The sequence below is a fragment of the Anticarsia gemmatalis genome, chromosome 25 (genome assembly GCF_050436995.1).
Source record: "Anticarsia gemmatalis isolate Benzon Research Colony breed Stoneville strain chromosome 25, ilAntGemm2 primary, whole genome shotgun sequence".
NCBI classification, from domain to species: domain Eukaryota; kingdom Metazoa; phylum Arthropoda; class Insecta; order Lepidoptera; family Erebidae; genus Anticarsia; species Anticarsia gemmatalis.
Genome location: NC_134769.1, coordinates 5,355,169 through 5,376,169, shown reverse-complemented (window position 1 = coordinate 5,376,169; position 21,001 = coordinate 5,355,169). Strand labels below are relative to the sequence as shown.

Below are 21,001 nucleotides of genomic sequence, written 5' to 3'. Positions count from 1 at the left end.
TAAATCTTCAATGTGCATAAATCACAAAATTAAATATCATCAGATTTATCTCAATATAGCCGGGACGTGTGTATCGCAAACATTTGGACACGTTGCCTTCAACACGGACGTGTAAACAAACAGTCGTGCTCCGCGCTACTAACATGTCCGCACATTACACGATATTTTGCTTTCTTTACAAGCAAATCATTTTCATGGAACTTCATATAGAATATTAGGTTTTATTAACTACCATTTAATGAACTTTTTAGGGTTCCGTACAATTACAATTATTAAAAAAAATCGCATTATATTACTAAAAAACCAGATAACTACAAAAATACGCGAGTTCAACTCGCACTTGAGCGGTTTCTTTATACTGTATATGATCTGTCTTACTAAAAACGTTTTTAAAACTCTCATTAGTTAAACATTGTTTTTTGTCTTTTTCACTTATTTACATTTAAAAATTGAGCGAAAGTGACAAAACATTGTATTAACTAATCAGACGACAGAATAATAATATGATATTGACTATCTTGAAACTATTCCGATATTCGATTTTCCGGCCTACTTTATTTCTGATTAAAATACAGTAATCTACAAATACCAGCATTCTACACTTGATATTTATCTATGTATAGTAAATCATTAATATCGAATCGCTCTTACGGTACTACCATATCCGCGACTATTTCATAAGTATTGTTAGCTTTACCCCCAGGATTGTTCTCCGTACGTCCATTAATTTAAACCCGAGTACCCCAAGCTACACGAGCATTGAACCCAGAACATTTACTTTCAGCCTCCACTTCGCTTTATTTTGTCATTGTTTTCACAAAAGCAAGCAATGTATTTCTCCATGGCGTCGTATTTTTACCTACATACAACAATGTATGCAACTCCCATGCTTTGTAAGTCACGCACGAAACGATTTAATAGTCATGTTTACTAAATTAAAATTTGCTTTTAATACTTTTTGTGCAACTAAACAGGTCTCAGATACGCACTTTCTTTATAGTTTATGAGTGCATACAAATGCAACAAATGAGTGTAAATTGTGTTTTTGTTTTAGTTTCGTGTTGTGGTAACTGTACTTGTACATTATGTAGTATTACTTAGTTACGTTATATTATGTAAAAGTACAGTAATGGAGTTGAGTTGTAGATAATAATTATAGAAAAGGTTAAAATTTATTGTAGGAATCTCTTCCTGATTGTTCAATATCCTTTGTAGTAAAAATTTCGTTATTTTACGTAATTATTTTTCTAAATTACTTTATTTATAATGAGATTGAATTTATTCAAAAACAGCATTTAAGAAGAGATAATTTAGTTCCCAATTATGAACAAAAAATATAAAAAATAGTAGTAATAAATTAAAATAACGTCGCTCTAGTTTTAATATAAAGCTATAATAATAATGACATTTCGCAATATTTTTAACAAGCATTTCCAAATGACTTCATTATTAAATTATAATTTATAGTCTATAAAATCGTATTTAAACCTCATAATAATATCTCTCACAAATATACCATATTATTTTATTATAAATAATAAAATATAGCTATTAAAGGACTGTAAAATTTTAATAGCACGAGTTTCTGTGATTATGATGAAGACATTATATTAATAATATAGAGGTGTTATAAATTTTAACCAAATTAATGTCGAAATATAATTAAGAAACTATATTTTCATGTAGCTCTGCTATAGATTTGAAAAATGCCAAGTTATAAAAGAGCCTTTAATGTAAAATTCGGGTTCTTTAGTAATCCACTCTTAAGGGGTTGAAATAGGCGATGAAAGTTTATATGGATGTCTGTTCATTTTGGAGCGAGATTTATGAAACTTCATATTAGGATTTCTGATTTAAATAAACATACAAGTAATTCAGAGTTTTAAAAAAATCATCTCCTAACGGGCTAAAATAGGGGATGAAAGTTAACTTTTATTTTTCTTAACTTATACGCGAGCGAAGTCGCGCGGTTTTACTAGTAATGGTAAAAACGTATTTAAATATATTCAGTGGTTTTCGAGAGTAACATGGATGATGCCCTCCCTCCTTATAATAGCTGTATAGCTAGATTGACAATGAAAAACACATTTGACATTTATTATAGCGTGTGTTATAACATTATACTTACAAATTAAACATGAAACTCAATAATATAATCCAAAAATTTAATTTGTTTCCACTTTATGAAAGGCAATAAAAAATTGACGCCACATAATTTTCGCTTTAAATTTCAACACTAAATTAACCGAGACACTATAATATAACAAGAAATAAGTGTGGTATAGAGGCTTGAGGCTTTTAATTCAACCTTTTGTCTGTCCACTTAGCACTTAAATTATACCGACTAATTACTCAGGCGTATGAAACAGGTGCATTTTACAAGTTAACCTACTACCCTACCTCTATCAGCGATAAGCGTCATAATTAATGAAATTTCCATGGTTACTAAGTATCTTTTAATTGATATAAATACCACCAGAACTAAATTTATGTGATTATTCATTGTTTTCGACTTTAAACTTATTCAATTGGTAAAAAGAATATTGGGAAAGTCTGATGTTATCCTTATACAGTTCTGGTGTAATAAAATTTTATTGTCTTTCATTATTCGTTTACGAATTAAAATTTCAATTTCAAAATAAATGCATTTAATGGGTTTAAAACTCATCTGCCTTTCTATTAATAAAATTATAGTTATTATCCTGGAAACACAAAAAAGCGACGCGAAAATATTTATTTATTGATTTTACTGTATAATTTGTACATAATTAGAAATACACTATAATAAATGACAGTTGACAGTTTAACTCGTTAATATACATTAAAAAATATATCAAGTACTTTAAAATAGTTGATCAATTTTTCCCGCTGTAATTATATTATATGCGCGTCAGAATGAAACACTTATATCAATTTAAAAGACCACAAAAGGGATTAATAATGACATCCAATTTGTAACTGCATAGTTCATTTTTAACTACTACTGTTCTACCTACGGAATAATAATTATAATTGTTTCTTTTTGCTATAAAACTCACCACATTAAGACTCCAATGTTTTACACACGAACATCTGCGAACAATATAATATATTTTTAATTGACTGTTTTTCTTAGAAATTGGGTGTTAAATACGACGCTAACCTTTTAAAGTAATGTATAACCTTACGTACTAATGGATATAGTAATAATAAGTTATACTTTAAATGCATGAAGTTAAGTTTTAAATGAAATTAACCAATTTCATGAAATATCGTGCGGGTGGACTCGTAGACAGAAATTAAACTTGAATTATTAGAAATATATATTTGCATCAGATATTAAAAGCTTTCATATAAAATAATAAAACTGTAAATAGTAATCGATATAGCGAGAAATAATAGTAATAAATAAATTAAAAAAGCACTCGTAAAATACAAAAAAAATCTGTGACGTTTTCGAACAGGTGTTCATAACGCAAGTTAATATAAAAAATATTGATTCACTTCCCATATCTGTTGATTAAGTGCGCAAGAGTGGTCTCACCAAAAATAGTATTTTTTAATATTTGAGTCATTTCTGATTGTACGTACGTGTTGTTTAAATTACGTTTTTGGCGAGTAATATATTGTTTTTACACTGAACGTTGATTACTATATTTATCTGAGCATTGCATCGAGAATTCGCGAGTCGTGATTTTGAAATGAGTATGATAATTTTCCTCATTATTTATTCAGACGTATGAATACTTCTCACGAGAAAAACAACACTAAAACGGACGCATCGATCATTACTGACTTACTTACAAGTTCTGCCTCATTTCGCAAACAAAAAATACAAGCCCAATCAAACATAAAGCCTAACACGCAAATAAAAAAAAGTGTTTAACAGGGCATCAAACCACAGACACGTCAGTCGGCGTCAAAAATTAACGAGCATACAACGGTCACAATTAAGAGACATTTTTTCCGTTCAGTAATAATTATTATTTGTTCCCCGTAGATTTTTTCGTTGTGGGGTGCGCGGGCGCAGCGAGCACCGATCGTGAGACAAAAAAGCTCTCACGCGCACTCATCAACTCGGACCTTTCGATTATTCATGCGCTACGCTGTCGCGAGATACTGATAATATTGTATAGAGTTGTTACGACGACCTTTTTATTCTATTAAATAGGTAGGACCTGCTTTAAAATTCAGACTTATGATTTCGTATATTAATAGAATGGAATAAATTATCAGACAACACCACTGAATTGACAAAGACTTGTGTACGACAGTCAAATAAAAAATATATATATGATTTTATTTCAGCATGTATTTGTTTAAATACTTAGGTGTCTTAATTGCGATAAAGTTAAATCGCTTAGTAGGTAACTACTTTTTGTGCCATCAAAATAGCCACAGCTTTCGTTCACAAAACCCAACTCAAAAACAAAAAGCAGCGGGATTAACATCTCTATACACGATCACAACGTAATCGAGTGACGGCTGAGATAATGACATCTGCGGTAAAAACGCGGACACTCGGTTATTTATCATCCACTGGCCTCTTTAATTATCCGACGATCGCTCAGTGTGCGCCCGCCTTAACGCAACGACGGTGTAACACCGGCCTTATGAAGTCGTCTCACCTTATGAGGGGGTGATTTTTTGACAGTTCCAAATTGTTCTTTTTTAAAATTTTCTCCTCTTGATTATTATTGTACGGAACGAATGATTATGATACTTTTTGAATGTCTTTCTTTATGTAGATTTTGGCGGTTGATTGTGTCAATGTAGGGGGTAATGTATTCAGAGTAATTGCAGTTTTATTTGTGAGGTCTTAATCGAGAGTACGAATGTCCTTTTTTGTTAAATTAAAATTGCCAACGATGAATATTAATGAATTCGGCTGACGCACTAACCGCTTCAAAATTGGTCGGACAATTTGCAAAGATAAATGTTTTTTACTTACTTGTATTTTTTAATTATAAAAGGAAAGATACAGAACAGTGATTCAAAAACCATTAAAATTTCTAGCCCACTATTTGTTCAAACCAAAATAACTGTTGTTAAATGCTTTCCAAATCTTTAATTAATAAACTGCCTTAAATTTACAACAACACGATCTATCGCAATAACAGTCATGGGCTAATTGAAATTTATTAATCGACTAATTAATCGATTAAGTTAAATAACTATCGGAACACTTGTTTTGAAGAACACAATCAAAATGTAACTTTCGATTCTCCATTATTATATTTCGCTTGCTTTAATTTATTTTTATCGTTATCATACACTCCGCGCTTTGTGATATACAGTAATCATATAAAGTATTTACAGTTTATCACTAGTGCAAGTGCAATAAATACATTTTTTGTACCAAAAAGCTTTCTATGTGTTAATCCAGGTTATAAACCGTCCTTGTACTAAATATAATCTAAATCCGTTCAATATTTTTTGCATGAGGGAGTAAGAAATTTCCTCGCAAACTTCCTTTTTTAAACTAATATTATTAAATTGTAGAGTTTGTTTGTTTGTTTGATCGCGCTAATCTCAGGAACTATTGGTGCGAATTTAAAAATTATTATACTGTTGGATAGCCTATTTATTGAGAATTTTAAAATGTACAGATAAATGAATTCCCTGTCAACTTAACTGGCTTCAAACAAGACATACTACTAACAAAAATAACAATTATTAAATAGCAGATACAAATTTGATACAACATCCTCATAATGATAGATGGGTATAGAAACCTTGCAATCGTACATGCATGGCAAATAGCTGGCTAGACTCGAACACATGCATTAATCATGGCTACTGGAAATGAACGCTCTGAGTGAAGAAATTACTTAATCATTCTCTTACAAGTTGCTTTCCTTAATGATGACAGAAATCATAGGAAAACACGATTTTTGTACTAACAAACGTCGGCACGTCTGTAGAAGTAAGTAGTGTTTATTAAAATATGTTTTGTTTATATTTTTGTTAGTATTTATTTGTATTTTGGTTTCTAGTATTTGTAAAAGGTACCAAATTTACTGTAAGCTACCGTTTACATATACTAACAAAAGAATAACTTTAAAAAGTATGCTTGAATAGTAAAGAATAATACCGAATGTATTATTGATTTAATTAAAATAACCTTTAACTTTAAAATAAGTTTGTAAGGATTCTACCAACCGTTTTTGGTCTCTCCCCTACCCCTATGGGAAGAAGTCGTGTTTTATGAATTTTTGTATGTAATTTTTTATTTACACCTTTTAAAATCGCATTTATTCTACTTAAGTTATTATGAGAGCATCATCTCAGGTTAAATTGTGACTTATAAGAGCAGAGAAAGTCCTAAAAATAATCAATTACCAAAAACAAAAGCAACTCTAAACAAATCGATGACGTCAACAATCATGAATCGATACATTAATAATCGACACATTAGTTATACAGCACTACGATTAACCGTGCAATTAAATTTTTTTAATCATTCTATATTTCAATTAACCCCAATATGAAATCGATTTTAAGATAACCGGTGTGTGATTCGCTGGTACTATATCAAAGTGACATAGTATCGAGTGAGTGTGATAAATCTTGGGAGGGTTAATTAACTGCCAACACAATGCTTTATAAGTGTTTAAAGATGCATGTGTAGCGGACAGTCAGCGGTGGAAGGGTTGGGTTAGAGCGGGGACATTGGGATATTTAGGACATAGATTATAGCACTGAATAAGGACTTCAGGCTTAAAGGCTGTTTTTTGAACTAAACATTTTATGTAGACATTTTTTTATGTTACCTGGGTAAGGGTAGGTATTTCGTCGTTTATAAGCTTCTCTGAAATACAAAGGCCTTTTAAAACACAATTTCAGCTTTTAAGTTTAAAACTAAAGTAGTTTAATGGACTTAACAAAAGTAAAAATTTGCGCAAGACTCGAAAGAATTGCAGGGCTACCACTAATATACTTATTCTATCACTAAACCTAATTTCTCATGGTTATTGAATCTACATCACAAATCTTTACCATTGAATCATACTCCAACATTTCTCTCCCTTCAAATAAAATACAAAGCGATTTTTTATCTCTAAAACAGTCTCCACATTTTCGCACATCCCTTGGACCATACACGTAGAGCCGCGCTAATACATCTGGCGATTAAGATCTTAACAGGAACTCGATACCCGCGTTATCCAGCCTCATCTAGCGGTTACATCGCGCCTAGGAGACAAGGGGACCTGCTTTGACTCCATACATTGGTACCATGTAATATTGAAGTTATATATACGAAAGTTTGAGATTTGTATAATACTATTGAGCGAATTATGATAAAATTTGGTACACAGATCGTTTGTAGCTTGGATTAAGATATAATATACTTTTTACCCTGGAAAATCTTTTCACGTGGATTAAGTTAAGAGCCGAAGTTGACAATGCTTTTTTTTATTACTTATTTACCGCTTAAGTCAATAATATATTTTTGAGTGGACTGCCTCTGACTCACAATCGTGTTAGTGCTTTGCAGTTAGTTATCTAATGTCTAAATTGTATAGATTCCGAGTCGGGAAAAAAGTCAGTTTTGCCACACAAATGTGTGTTTTTTTATTTATACGTTTGCTACTGATAAGTCTCGTAAAAAACTTATTTTGCGCCAAAGGCCTGAAATTGTAACCTAGCTAGGTTTTAAAGATGGCCCTTTACTCTACCAACTAGAACTGAAACCTGTACCTTATCTAAAACCGGTTCTAAGATCTTGTTTGACTACATAATGAAACCATAATTCACTATTAGTTCCAAACATCAATAAGGTACAATAAACTTCATAATTAATCGCATAATTTTATCCCCTACATCACTTCTACTACAATTACAAACCACTAAATCAAGTCACAACACTAGAACCGCAATATGCGCTTGTACCTTATATTATAAATCTTTATTCGACAAGGCAAATATGGCGGGAACGAACTAGTCCCGGCGTTGTCAGCAAGCGAGTATTCGCGCGAGATATCGATACATCGATCTGACCACACGTGACGCTATTCGATTATCGAATGAATCGATTGCAATGCGAGTGACACTGGTGAGGCATTCAAATTTTTGAATTGACATTCTGTGTCTGTTTTTTTTTATTAGTGGAAAACGGTCAGTTTGATCTATTGAACTACAAAGTTGATTGCATGTTTAGTTTATTTTAAAATCTGAACGAAATCTTAAGGACACTCATCTAAAATAAATTATCATTATTCTTTTTAGCACCTACTCCTATGGGAAGAAAGTGTATGTATGTATCTATAATAACTCAAAACAATATAATAATTTAAGACAAATAATGTAATATACTAGACGTATAATATTACTGCATTCTTTTCCCAGGTATAATAACATCATTGTCGAGCATTTTGAATACGCCTCATAATCATAATAGAATCGAGTTAACAAGAAATTTATATAATAGCAACATGATTAAAAGAAAGACTAACAATCATGCCTAATCAACCTATTGGATTTCTTAAACCACATCTCAAACGTCAAACGCAATAGTGTTGGGAAATGTCGATAAAATAATAAACTATATTGATATTGCGTGCGGGAATAGTGATGGGAAATAAAAAGTTTCTGGTATCGATAATATCGTGGTGTAGTTGGCCACACGGGGAGATCGTGTGGTGGTTGCATGCTTGCGATTATTAAGTAGTGTACATTTCAATTGCTCGACGTGTGCCTACTATATTTATTGCACCTTTTCAATGGCTGAATAGAGATAAACACCACGTAGCGCGCAGATTAATGTTGTTTTTGTTCGCTAAGAATAAAAGACTGCGAACAGTCGTTAGTTACTCGGTAATCTACAATAAAAATCTGTCTTTAGTTCGAGAGCGGATCTTTGTTTTGTAAATACTTGAACTTGGGTAACATTTATAACGTTTCCAGTTTAAGTTAAGATTCGTTTCATGTGTATTGTGCAAAAGTGTTTTTAATTGATATTATTTCTCGATCGGAATGAAATTTTCGTTTAGTATAAAGTTGTTATTATGAAATTATCGGTATGATATTTATAGTGTGTGCGTGACCAGTACGTATTTGTCCTGTCTGCATATTAATGTCTCAATCATCATAGACCTTAATTAACTCATTAAAAGCCCCACTAAATACAAAAACAAACACTACTTACAGCAAGATGGACCACCATTTCGAAGCGCGTCCGATCCACACTTAAGTGATAACAAATTATCGATTCCGCGAAAAATCCAACGCTCACAGCGAGCCTAATTATGAGGCGCAAAAATAAAAACTTTTAAGTATCAAAACCAGATACTAAAATGAGAATTTCGATGGCAATCCTTCAACGAATTTACGGAACCTGTCATTACATGGGACCGAATTGGGGACCCCCGCGTGGGTGCCCAAGAAACTCATCGATTAATTAAGTTGGTATCGGTATTCAAATATTGAAATACCTTATGTATCTGGGTAATCGTTTGGAGACCTCATGGCCGTTTGAGTGACCTTACTTGGCAGGATCTTGGGGACATTACGTTTATCTTCACATCTGTATTAGAATTTTACGTTTATTCCCACATAGTGCATTGACCTTCACATTGCAGATAAAAAGACGTTTTTTAATACAAGTATTTCAGTTTTTGTCAAGTTATGTGGGTTACCTACCTATCCCAGGAATAAGAAAGTTTCAAAAACCACAGATTCCACCTGTTTTTACACGGAACATATCAATCAAAATTTAATAGCACCAGTTAAGAAGCCACCGGAATTTGGAATCGTGTTGCGATCACGGAATCATCTCAACCAGTGAAATTACCACAAGCTGTTTAAAAATACACGAAACTGACCACTTAATTGCGTAATAACTCAAAGCGATTACGGCAATTCTGAGCCATTTTTCTCCTCCTATAACCTGAGAATTTTTACCCTAAGAACACTTCACTTAACAGAAAATATGTTCCGCGTAAACCTTGAAACTAAATAAGCTAATTACGTCAATTAACTAAGTCAGGAATTTCGAAATTCCAACAAATCACTTACGAACACTCACGAATCCTACTGTTGAATGCTTCTACATATGTAATGCGACTATCTTTACATGTTTTGCCATCGAGTTTCTTTCCTCAAAGCGGAGTATTCCCGAGTGGTATAATGAAGCCATTACGCGCAAGAACAAGCTTGGGCGAACGCAACTCGTATGAGAGGAGAAAAAAAAATGCCGAAATCGCCCGCAGGCACACTCGTGCGCCGACAAGCTGTCTTGCCAGTATAGAAAAAGAATCAAAAAACGTATTATTTAAGTTCGTTAGGACTTGTTTCGCGGTCCTGATTTTTGATACGTCTCGATTTTATGGTGGAACAGACTATAGCTGTGTGAAGCCATGAACTTAAGTTAGCGTTGAAATTATTTTGTTATGTTTTCATCCACATACGGTCAAAGAATTCGCTCCGTTTCAAAGAGGACTTTACGAACTTGAGATCACGATTTTAGACATACATTTAATTACACTAACGAGTAAGTCAATTCTCACATCCTTTTTTAACGAAGTAAACATAAATAAAATGACACCTTGTTCACCATAAGACAGTTCCTGTAGGCAAAGACCAAAGAATACCACTTGCTTTAATCCTTACTAACTTTGCTTGGTTCATTTACATCCATTCATTTAACGTAGCTTACGAAATAATATTGAAAAAAGGCCAACAGACTCGCTATGGACACGCCACACAAACAATATATTAATTGCTGAAGACTCTATTTTAAAGCCATGTGTGAAGGCATGGTCAAAGATAGGAATAGCCGGCGTTTACGACTAACCAATTTTACTAGGCGACGTTTACGAGGCGACTTGAAAGGTAAACAACCGGCACACAGTATTATCTTTCATTCCTTAATAAGTAAAATAGGAACTTGTATACTTTTATGGTTAAGTTACAGACTTTTCAGGCTCTTGGGATAATCAATTATGTGTTTTCTGTCAACTTTAAATACTAATAAATTATAAATATTCTTCATTTTAGTTATACATTTCTGTAAGCCTACAACTGAATAAGAATTGGATAGCTTTTCTTTAACCAGCAAAGGTATCTACCCCGGATTTATAGCTTGTCGCATGGAATTTTTGACAGTTGTTTTCATACATTTGCTATCAGCTTTATCTATTGGATAGGTTATCAGACATTTATCTATACGCTTTGAAACTAGTCTTAAGTGTTTCTCATCTGTTAGGTGTTTAAATTCAGTTCAACTTTGTCATTATAGGCAAGTCAAATTAAATATAACGTTTTATAGTTTGATTTTTTCTTTTTGTTCGTGTTCCTTTTGATCACTCTCTCTTTTGATCAAATTTATTGCTTTCAGGTTTTCTCTGATCAAGCCAGCTTCAACATTTCTCCAATCTTGATCAGTAAACAAAATTTGATCATTAGCAAGAATAGATATAACGATATCAAAATACTGAGAAAGCTCTCGAGTGAGATCTCAAAAAGAGGAATTTTAATGACGTTCATACAATTGTATGTATACTAAAATATTAATTAATTGCTTCCCAAAAAGGCAACTCATCCAGTCATTAGTGGTGGCTTCTATGTTAACAAATATAACATGACGGGGCATGTCTATACAATAAGTCATTTCTTAATCATCCCACATCCGTTCAAAGTTATACAACAGGAATACTAAAGAAACAATTATATACGAAAATATATTTTAACACCATATAAATAAAGTTTAAATCGACTTGATAAGTTATAATGTATTTATGATTACATACTTGTAAAAGACTTAGAAATATAAGTTTAATCCTCTTTGAATTATTCTAAGTGGTCTGTATACTATTTTGCGCAAACGAGTCGTTTTTCAACTATAATATTAAACTAAATTACTTAATATAATATGCAATAATCTTGGCAATAATCAAGTCATGTTTGATATTAACTGACGATAAATTTTTTTTGCTAAGCTATCATCATTGGAGTGATTGATTTTTAGATTAATCAGTGTTGCCAAATCAAATTACTTGATTAATTTCATATGTAGAAGTAGCATTTCAATACTGATGAAAACAATTTATGTGCTGAAATTTAATTTCGTTAACTTTGTAATAAAAAAATACCGTATTTAAATCAGATTATTGACCTTTAACTAGTCGATTACTTATTTATTTTTTGTCATTTACTTTAGATATACTGCTTAATAATTTAAAAAAAAATCAATTCATGAAGCAATAAATTATTTAAGGTTAAAGAAACTATCTTTAAACCGTCCCCAAGTACATAATGTCTTTATCAACCACACAAAGTCCCGTCAAACATCCCATCAAAAGACAATTGTCATCTACAATAAGAAAATCATCAACGTCATCATCATCCCATCACACATTAACCCTTGATCATTAACCTCGATAAAAGACACCGTGATTACCTTACAATGCTTTAGAAAAAATACCCTTAATCAATTCATGGAGAGAGCGACAAACAACGCCCACGGGAACCTGGAATAACGTTGTACAGAACTGGTATCGGTCTTAATTAAGACGGTTTTTTCGATTCGGTTACATCTCTAGTTACGGTTTTTGATAACATTTTTGAGAATAAATATTACGGTTTATGAGGATCGGAGTAAGAATTTATTTGTATTATCTTTTCGTTTATTGGAATAGGCTTTCGTTTAATTGAATTAGTAGACAGTAGAGAAGAGATTTGGAGATGTTATCAAAATGAAATATTAGAAAGGAAGCGTTTGTGGGTAATCATGACAATAATTCAGTTCAAAAGCTTTTCAATAAGCACATTCCTACAGTAAAATAATTTATTGTTCCTATGTTAAAGTTCATTTTAGATATCAGGTCTTTGCCCTCTGAGAACGGAACAAAACGTCTATCGCTTAAAGACATAAATAAAACGCTTTTAAAGACCTTACGCAAACCACTAAGTATCGGACATAAAACAGAAAAATCTTCATTTAAAACTATTTAATGTTAATACTGATATCTACCCACGCTCAGGCCTCGTTATAACACACTTCTATCCGTTAATTTCGTCACAGAAAACATAAAAAAACATCTTAATTGAGTTCAAATCTAACGTGATACTCGAATTTCCGTCTGACCGTATCAAAATCACATTAAGACGTTGAAAAAGCCGGCTACATTAAGCCGGTGGTATCTCGGCACGGCACTACTAATAACTCAATCCTTACTAAATTATATATACGCTCGAGAAAGGTACATCACTATCATTATAACGCGAGCGATGCGATACGGTGCACGATTGAGCCACGAATAGTGTAGTGATGTAAGCTTTTATATTAAACTTTTTATACGTATACGTGATATTGTGATAGAACAAAAATGTTTAGGGCTTTAACCTCTGTTTTTCATAAGATGTTTATTGATGATGTTTATTGAAAATGTACTTTATTATGTGTATTTATAATCAATACGAAAGTCCGTCTGTCTGTTAAGCCACTAAACCAAATTTGACCGATATTAAAGTTTGTAAGGATCTTTGCAAGTGGAGTTCTTTGGCCTCTGCTTACCCTTATGGGAAAAAGGCGAGATAGAAAGGTAGGTCAAATTAGGCTTATTTTCACGAGGCAATTGGATGAGTCTTCTAGTATTTTTGTAGTAAACTTCAATGATGAAGAGAAACATCGCTAATAAAACCAGTCTCCTGGGTTTGTTTAAACAGGTTTGTAAGGATGCCAATAACACTAGTTGTAAACTACCCTTAAGTCCTTCATTTATCTTTACATGCTCTTAAAAGTAACTATTGCGTATAAATTGTTTGCCGCATGTTATTGTACTAATATTTCAAATGTTATAGTGTGTATGTCTGTCTGTTTGTCCATCTTTTGAGTTAAAATTGTCTCATCGATTACAATAAACATTTACATGGTTTATAAAAATGCCAATTTTTAGCCGCGGTCATAGACTAGTTAACGGACTTCAAAAAAGGAGGAGGTTCTCACATCGTCAGAATTTTTTCTGGAAATAATTAATTCTGGATTAAATTTTTATTTCTAAAGTATTGCTTTACTTAGCATGCATTAGTATCCTACTGCCGGGCATTGCATCTCCCGTAGACTAAGTATTACCATATTCTACAAGAAATATTATAAGCATAAACCTAGTCTAAACTAGCAATTACATGAAAACCAGCTTAGGATCAGATAGATCGCGTTTTAGTTAGTTTCATGTTACATTTGATATTATAATTTATACGCGTAAAAGATATCTTAATAACTTCATTTCTGTCCGCAGGAAACATTTAATTTTATGATAAGCAATTTACGACTTCGTTCTAAACTTGTTTGATTTTAGATATAGTAGCTTGAGTTCAAACTAAGTGTGTCTGAATCACAGTCTTGAGATTTATAGTGTTCATAACTATTTGGAGTGTTATAACTACGATTTTAAGTTAGTGTAGAGAATTCACAATATCTGTATAAAAGTTACTTTGTGTAATATCAATAGATTCTGTAATTTTAGGACCCTATTTTGCCTTTAAACATTTTTTATTACTAATTAAATATATTATTTATTTGCCAATAAATATTTAATCAGTATAATAAATGTTGAAATCTGATTGTCTTTTCAATTTAGATGCAATATTTAGCAAAGAGACGCAGGACAGAAGTCTAAAAGAAGAGATTTATTTTACAAAATGTAGCGTCAAACCACGATATGCAATTCAATAAGGTAGTATGCTACAGATGTCGTTTGTAAATTACGAATCTTTTTCCAGAAATTGTTATTGCAATTGCTAAGTTTCTTTATTATTATTCAGATAGATCACAGACCAAATATAACGTACTAATACCTTTATAATCCAACTCTAACGAAGCACGAACACACTCGTGGTATCGGTATCGTAAAAATAACAATATACGGTTCACGCCCAGACGGTTATTGTCGATGTTGTAGCCCAGCACTAGTTAAGTGCTTTGTTTTATTGTATTATTAGTTTACAGTGTGAGGCAGCTAGGCGGTCAATAATATTGCACAATTAAATGGAACGTTATTCTGTAGGGTAGCAAAAAATATTGTGAAAAATATTACCCCTAAATAGGCGATATTAAGAACCCATGACTAGGGACGGACTAAATATGTTAAGTTTAGCCTTCGCTTTCTAAGGTTTTTTGATATTACATTTTTCTGTTATTCAAGAGAATTTTTTGTTAAACTATTTGCTCTTAAAGTTGTTTGCTGCTGCAATTAGTAATTTGCGTAGCCTATCAAATAATTTAATAACATTATTTTATTAATAAATTACTTTATCGACTAAATATAGTGCATCACTAAGTACCAAGACGAACGATTGGCCTGACCATCGACCGGACACATGCAGTGACTTTATCACCCTTTCCTTAAGCAGATACAAGACACACACAATCACAAGCACACACATAAACACATACACATACACACACACTCAAAACTAGCTGACCAATGTGCCTCCGCTTGCTTAAGTTTCATGCCCTATTTCAGCCGTTCAGTGTATCGTTTTTGATAAAAAAAGGTTCCTTGTTTGATCCCGGTGTTACTCTAGATCCTAGTTTTCATAATTGGTGTACCTACCTAACTATTGAACCCTTCCGTGCTTGTATAATAATGATGTTTTAAAAACAGCCTTTAACACGCAAAATCTATACACATTTCGACATAAATAATGTCAGTCCCATGTAATACGCAGTGAACCTATTGCCATTTATCGGTTACCAGACTCCGGACTAATATGAAGACATTTCTAAATATAAAATGGAAATAAAATCCAGGAATGGAACCACATTTTCAGCACATGAATACACTACCAACTAGCACTAAGTCAATCGTAGTTTCTTGTGAGAAAAAATATCTTATAGATAATTTAGTTAGGATAAAAAGCGAGTATCATGGGATGATGTTGCGCGTCCGGGACGCAAATGTTGACACATGCGGTGCGTGACGCGTCGTCGCAGCTTACTGCCTCCGTCAATATTTACACTGCTGCATGCGCGCGCGCATGTACCAGGGCTGCCGTTGTACTATTGAACTTAAATAACCTTAATATAAGTAATTAGGAGTGAAAATTTAATGCGTGATTTACTAATAATTAAGATTTGAATTATTATGTAATTCATTTTTATAGACAATTAATGTGTAGCTTTGCAAAAAAAGTTTATAAGACATTTGGCTTAAGTTTCACACAGGCACAGTTTTTCGTAAAAATAATTCTAAAGGTAATAGAATTATAAACCTATCGAAAAATAGAGCATTTGTAAGAAAAATATACTATAATTGCTTTTAAAATGTGTTAGAGAGTAGTTGTGACAGCCCTGCTTCAAACTGTATGACTAGAAGCTTTTGTAGAGCAAACTTTATGATGATGGAAACATCATAAATTCACATTACATTGCTACTCGGGAATCCGAATGATTTCCTCGCTTATTTGTGCAACGTCCAATGGATTAAAACATAGCGATATTATCTTGGTATTTACATAATGTAGTCTCTGTGTTGACAATCATTTTATGGAAGCCTTATTTAAATAGGTGCTGGTACAGTTTGTGTTGAAATAATATTTGTTTTAAGTTGTCAGCTTTACTGATCATTTTTTATTTAAGATAGATACATAATTGTATATTGTTTGGCTGTTATATGCCTGTTAGTGATTACTTATGTATTTTAAGTGTGAGGTAACTGAGGCTGCAATCACCTAGATTTTGCGGGAATAAGAAGATGTGGATGGAGTGTTTATCTGGCGGGATTTTCCAATATCTGCTAATTAAACTAATTTTGGCCTGCATTAAATAGAATGCGTCTTTTACAAAATATAATTATTGCTCTTCCTTAAGACAGTGGTTATACAAATCCATCTTAATCTCTAATGACTTTTTACTAAATAGCGTTTAACCGTCCACCCTTCCAGTTTAGTAATTATGCTTACACAACCTTAAAAACCTTCTATTTGTCGACCAAAGCGTTAAATTTCTAAATCCATTTCCCAAAAAAGATCACCCCTATTCAGTCCGAAACTGGTTTGTACCAATATTGACTAGAAACAGAATCCAAAATACCAATAAGCTACTGTACGCCCCCCGGCCTCGCTTTGTCAATATTGGATATACTTAAAACATCTTCCGAGAATCAGTTTTAGTATTACACTGAGATATTATGAACAAACTCGAGTGGTGACCGCCCAATATACTTAGACCTCTAACGTTTCAAGTAATATTGGAATCTGCAGGTCTTGTTATTTTGGTTGTATGGCTCCTACATGCCCTATACTAATTGTTAGGTAAGTGTTACATAGTTCGGGTTTTGCCTATTTATGTGCAGGAAGTTGAACAAGAATAGTGCGTTTGTGACTGATCGATTTGTTGCTGTTTATTTCAAAGCTTAGGTTTGATGAATAAAGCTTGTTTTCGTTGGAAATTTTATGGGTAGGTTGATTTGTTGTTTCCGTTTTTGAGAAAGGGACAAATATTAACCACTGCTAATACTATAGGTACCTTCTTGACTAGTAGACTAGTAAAGGCGTCTGTAAGGATTTTGTATATTGTGAATGTGATATGAAGTAATATTTTTTGTAAAAAAAATATGTTATCTTTTCCCCGCTTTATTAAATGTATTATGTATTAGTTAGCCTAGCGTATCAATTAGTATTTTGTCCGTGATATTCAAAATCCTTAGAAATGTTCACATAAAATTTATGGGGTTAGTCGGTGAAATAATATAGTCTAAACGTTTTAGACGTAAATATGAGTGTTTATAATGTATAGAAAAGAAAACACTTGTTCTTTCATTAACAAACCGACAGTGCAACTGCACACAACTTTCTTACTATTTAACATGCAATGAAATCCGCGGAAGTAGAGTCTAGTACTAATAAAACTGACTTTATGGTGGCCATATTAATTCTGTGCCGATCTGAATGCAAAACATTTCAGATGAGTCAGCCTTACTTCAATAGAGAGTAAACTGTCTACAGCTTTTTGAGGTTTCTTTTTAATTAGAGATTCATATAAAAGTTTAAGGAGGTATATTTAGGTACTCATCACGTATTTTGTTTTTGACAACATTGCAAACGGAACTTTCGGCATCTTATTGTATAAAAAACATTTCGGATTGTTTTATTTTCATGTGGTATACGGTGTATTTTCAAAAATGACAAATTAGATGATTACTATTTTGGGATATTTAAGCAATTAATATGAAGCCATGTTTTTTGGAAGTGTCGAGTAAAAATTTCTACATTTCAATTTACTTGAAGACTTGCAGTATTATTACAAAGAAAAATATTTAAGACAACAAATAGAGACACAAAAAAAACACAACTTAATAGCACAAAAGTCGAAAAGTGTTAACAAAAAAACAAAGCGTGGTACAAAAAGCGATCCTTCGTCATTTTCTAAGTACCTTTCTATTCAAATAAAACTTATAATTTTCACAAATCCTCGACACCCATTGTTAGTACCATTTAACCTGTCATGGTCCTTTCATGGTGTCTGTAGGACAATGGAAACTATTCACCATGTTCAAGTGATGAGTGCAGCACTTGTTCAAACAAGCCTCTATTTGGGATTAAATATGTTTAATCTGTTCATATTTGAGTTCTGCAAATAGTTTTGAGTACACCAGCGTTTTGTATGAAGTACCTGTGAAAGTAATTATCTGTTACGGGAGCTTTTATTTAGATTATAAAGTTAGTAGCTATTATGTAATGACAATAAGTATAAGCTGAAGAGGCTGTGTTTCATTTGTTCTTGAAAGGTAGGCTTTGTCTTACTTTAAAAAATACAGAATTTTGAGAAGAGCTGAATATTTAGGAGGTTTACTTGCAAAACTATGTTACTTAATACTTTATAGTTTAATTTAATACATGTGTTAAAATACTTTAAAGTCAAAATAAACTATATCAATAATACCTCATTAATCTATCAGAGATCGAGAGAAATTATGTTTCTTCCGGATAGAAAAGTGCTTGGTATATCAAAACTTATTAAAATAACACGGTTTATAAACAAAACTAACTAGAAAAAAATAGGTTTTAGTTTCTTTTACTAGCAAAAGCAAATCACGTCCAATTTGCAAACCAAACATTCGTTAGAAGGCACACTTGAAGATCTTAAAATATACGAGCAAATAAAAATGTTTCCCGATAGTTTTATGTGGCCATATTCTCGCAGGCTCGTTACTGAGCCCAAAGGCTGCTAGTTAATTATTACCTTTGTGTTTATAGCTGTTAGGCTTGATGCACACGGACGATTCGGCATTAATCGGCCTTACCGGGCGGCAAATGTACCGAAAATATGCCACATCGCCACACCTGAATTGGGTACTTTGACAACAGTCTAATCAATTGCTCTTTATAAATTGTCAAAAACACATTTTAGTATAGAATATAAAGTAGTGACGTCACGATGCTGTATTTTCGTTAGAATGTTTCAGTATGTAATAATTTTAATTTCAACATTATTAACGAAAAAAATAACGTAGTTTGGACATTTTAGATTAACTTTTCACGAGTATAAGTTTAATAAATTTTCGTTAACCCAGTCAAGTACCCAATTATGACGATCGGACCCGAACGGCACAAGCCGATTGCAGTAATGGCTTGAGTCGGTTTGGTTATTCGATAAGTATTGCCGAACCAAATATGTGTGTAGCAAGCCTTATAGCTTATGTATTAAATCGTAAAATATAGCTTACCTCCATCTTAAATAAGTAAGTTTTTGATTGCAAGTGCTTAATTGTGGGTGTGCATTTGTTTTATTTTTAAAGTGTTTTGATCAATGGCCGTGTAGTGAAATGTTTTGTGGTGGGATAAAGTTTGGTTGATACTTTGAACTGTTATTTCTTTATTTTTTATAGGTAAAATAATATTGTTGTAATACATGCCTTTGTCTGCTATTTTAGTTTATAAACTTCTCGTTAAAGTTTGCAGTTATTATTTAGAATATTAGCCGTTATCACAATAGAAATCATGTATAATTAACGTCAAGTGTATACTTGTCAAAGGTGTAAGAATTGTGCGAAACAAAGTTCAGGGATTACTTCTAAAAAATAAGCAACGTTCTTACTTTTCTTGGAAATTGAACCTGGGATTTGTTAGTCAGAAACAGGTAAAGAACCGTGTGCTAGATAGTAAACAAACATGATATTACAATATCAAATAGTAATACTATCTTGTAATAACACAGTATATCTTATACCATAAACTAAGCATATCTAATACTGGTCCACTTTACCGTAAAGAAACCAATCTATGGCGTTACGTCACAATAGTGTCCGGCCGGGAATCGAACCGCACGCCCACTCGCATTCTTGTAGAACTGGTTCCGTAACAGCTTATTAGTGCATTGTGGGTTTTACGCGGTCCTAGTCGTTATTTTGAGGTCTTATTTAGTGTTTATTAGTCGAATATATGTTTTGTTAATCTGTTCATCCGTTTATGGATAGCAGGGATTTTATGATTAGTGCCTTCGTTAGTGTTAGTTATGTTTGTTTGTATGCTAATAGTAATTAAGTATATAAAATAACAGCTATATGTAGTAAGTACATAAGATAGTGGATTTTGAAGAAATGTATTGAGAATTTGAGAAGAATTACTTTATGACTCTAAGTGTAAAATGAAAAAACTATTATGATGATAATTATATCTATATATCCTCTGATTTCCAATTAATTAAAGGTTTTTTTACAGATTGAGAAAAATCTATACAGATTAAAAAAATATTGAATTTTATCTAAGCATTTATAAAAAAAAAAGCTTAGATGCAGCTACACAAAAATTAAAAGAAAAACGCCTAAATTTACAAAAAATCAAGATCCTACCCAAAAAATCATAAAAGTTACGCATTACACCAACAGTTATTTTTCAAAAAGCAGCCCTATAATCCTAAGCTCACGCTTGACTCGTCAGGTAGATAATAATGTCCAAACACACAGAAACAATATTAGGGCGATGCAGTAGCTAACACCGCCATGCTAACTAGCGGCACAAACTGACATTATCACTTGCAACCAGTAATGTGTTTGGTTATACAACTACTGGGTATATT

General features: G+C 32.4%; 1 protein-coding gene across 3 annotated transcripts in view; it reads right to left on the bottom strand.

Annotated features, from left to right (window-relative positions):
• ci (transcriptional activator cubitus interruptus) overlaps nt 1-21,001 on the bottom strand; it is a 106,695-nt gene that overhangs the window by 73,709 nt on the left and 11,985 nt on the right. For 2 of the 3 annotated variants that reach the window (XM_076130948.1, XM_076130950.1), the window contains exon 2: nt 3,039-3,072. The exons of the other annotated variant lie outside the window; for it this stretch is intronic. The gene's annotated coding sequence lies outside the window, so the exon portion shown is untranslated. The remainder of the gene's footprint in view (nt 1-3,038; nt 3,073-21,001) is intronic. 3 annotated transcript variants of the gene reach the window in all.